The sequence below is a fragment of the Chiloscyllium punctatum genome, chromosome 1 (genome assembly GCF_047496795.1).
Source record: "Chiloscyllium punctatum isolate Juve2018m chromosome 1, sChiPun1.3, whole genome shotgun sequence".
NCBI classification, from domain to species: domain Eukaryota; kingdom Metazoa; phylum Chordata; class Chondrichthyes; order Orectolobiformes; family Hemiscylliidae; genus Chiloscyllium; species Chiloscyllium punctatum.
The window spans coordinates 152,501,749-152,504,697 of NC_092739.1; the positions used below are offsets into that span (position 1 = coordinate 152,501,749).

At 38.4% G+C, this 2,949-nt stretch overlaps 1 protein-coding gene across 1 annotated transcript in view; it reads left to right on the forward strand.

The window, feature by feature from the left end:
* The window catches only part of cdc25b (cell division cycle 25B), a 40,196-nt gene that overhangs the window by 34,648 nt on the left and 2,599 nt on the right, over window positions 1-2,949 (forward strand). The window lies entirely within an intron of this gene.

The following is a 2,949-nucleotide window of genomic DNA, read 5'->3' on the forward strand; positions in this document are numbered from 1 at the left end:
CGCTTAAATGCTAATTGTGCTTTGGTGTTTTTTGACTTTGAATGTCATTCCTGCTGTTAGGTTCTGAATAATTCTTAAAGAAATTGTACAGTGCCTATGACTTCTGCTTGTACTGTGTACGTTGGCCTTGGGTAACTAGTTGGCCCTGGATATGTGAATGAACTTCAGTGTGTGAAGTTTGTGCTCCAGATTTGGTGGTAGTATCTTTGTTCCAAGCAGTTCAGCCCTATATCCTTGCTCAAGAGCAACTGAACTCTACTGAAAATCAATTATCCCGAGGATTTGTAATGTCATCAAGGTCCTGTCTGTCTAAGGTCAAGGATTCAAACTAGCTTTTTTAAGTTTGCATATCAAATAAACCAAGAAATAGGAATAGCCTTCAACTTGAGTGGATTATGCCTCCGCTGACATTCCTCACATTCGCAGGCCTCTCTTCCCAGTGGCCCTTGTATCTCCTACCAATCTATCCATTTTGACCTTGAGAATACACAAGTGTTCTGCCCAAAGCTCTGGCAAAGAATTCCAAAGGGACTCAACCATCAGGAAATTCCTTCTCTCTCTTAAATTGGCACCCCTGTTCTGTTAGCATGGATATCTGACGAAAGGTGTGGAGCAAGGTGTCCCCCATTTCTAAAACATGTGGAGCAGCAAAATTTCCTCTACATAAAATTTGAAGAATTTAAGTATAAGCATTCAGGTCAAATATGAGGGCAGAAATGAAATTTTTCAGAATGTAGCCTGGGGGGCCTTGTGCTCTTATTTACTGTCTGTGGTTTGTGGTGTTTACTTCAAATCCATTATCAACAAATAATAGATATTACCTCCTGTTAATAATCTGACTTGTTTAATCTGACAAATCAGATGTAAAAAAAACTAATGGAAGAAGCCAAAGAGCATTGACAATCCTTAGACCTTATTACATGCAATGTCAGTTAAATTTAAAAAGGCTTAAAACTGTATGGTTGCAGTAATATTATTGAGAAATTCAGCCAGTTATGGAGAATTTTTTTTAACCGCCCTATTCAACCAGTGCTTGTTAATGCTAACTCACCATGTAAGTAAATAGGCTCAATAAATGATCAGAATGGATTCCCCACTCCATCTGCTCTTTACTGAACATTCAACTGCAACCTATATCCAACTCGGTGAATTCTACAGTCTTGCTGTGCTAAATGTTTCATTAAAATCCCTTTAGTTCTCAATTTTCTACTTATCCTGTCCCATCCTTGCTCAATTGCAAGCACACTCTTCATGTTTTTAATTTCTAAACTGAAGCCTTGTTTCCCCTCAACTGAAATATCGAGAAAATCATCTCAATATTGTAATGTTCGTCAGTACTACTCATTGAAAATAAACACTTAACATTGCCTCTTAACTTTTGATTCTTGTAGAAATTACTTTATCAGGCTGGTGATTTAAACAACCTTCATTTCATGAAGTGAAAGTGATCAACTCTTTTTAGAAATCACTCTTGCAGCTCATGCAATAGTAGCCATGTTGTTGTCACTTGCTCTTGTACCCCTCACCCCAGGGTTCTATTGCCTCTGTCAGGATTGTACAGTACTACAGAAGTGGTTTGACTTTGTATGGAATCGGTCTCCAACTGGTTATTAGTGATGACCTTTCCTAACATTGTTTTCAATGGAGCTGTTTGCTGTGGAGCCTGTTGCTTTTTCATTCTGTATAAAAAGGCCAGTTGCATGCTGGTGAAGTTGTAACTATTCATTGCACCCGCTAGTCGTCTGGGTTTGACTTCCAGCAGCAGTGTTTTATTTGCATCTTTTAATTAACAAGGCCAGACTGTTTGACATCACTAGCAAATCTCCCCACAAATCAATTAGACTCAAGCCAGGCAATACTAGCTTTTGTTTCTTATCTGCCTCGGATGCTGCTTCAATACCTGCAAGCTTATGTCTTATTCTGTGCTCAGTCTCCTCAGTTCAGTACTTATTTTTATTCAGATGTTTTGGCCATTGATTTACTGCATTTGTTTCATTTTAAGCTTGCAGTGCTGCTCATCTTTAAGATCCTGTTTGCTATTTAAGGGTATTGGCTCACTAACCATTTCCTTCAGTTGTAGCAATTTTTGAAAGCTGATTTTTGCCAACTTTACAGTTCAAGAGCTATAGGTTATTATCTAGTTGTTTAACATTTTGCACGGAGTACAGGCAAACTCATAAAAGCAGCATTAGAATTTCCATTTTGGTGAGCTATTTATTAACTTTTCAATAGAGGTCAAAATCATTCTCTCATTGCTATCTGCATGCTACTGCAATAAACTCTGAGACTTTCATTTAATTGTAGGGTTGGTGCATGCATAGTCCCATCTGTTGCTGTCTTAGACAGCTGTACATGGTTAGTAGCACATGCTGAAAGGAAAAAGTCTGTCTCTTCTGCTTGACTAATTCTGTTGTGCTGTCTTTGTTACGCCACACTTGTGTCTTCCTGACTGTGGCACTGATTAAATACGGTCAGCTGTAGGGTCAGTCCTTTAGAACTCCCTTGGATGGCATATGGCGACTGAGGCTAATCTCTGTCTGAGTCAAAAGAGGTTCATTTGCATACAGGTGGCAAGCAGTGAGTCCAAAAGGCCATGTGAATATGCTAATGCAAATTTTGCCCCCATTCAACTGAGCTGAGGGTGCTTGGGATCTTCTACACTTTGTAGAATGCCTATATTCATCACACTTAAGTTCACTTGCTACTAATGGACAGATGTGAAGCCACTAAGTATTAAAGATTTCATGAGTTTAACCATGTGAATATAGTGCTATCTACCAATATTGAAACAAGGTTTTGAAATGGTGAAGGTGTTTTCAGTTTTCAAATAATGCTTTTTGACCAATGTTACATGAAAAACTGGTTTTGAAATAACAGAACCTTACCTCCATTTTGTTTATCCTTGGTACAAACTTAAACCCAAGTTCTGGCTAATTCTGCTCTAGTTTT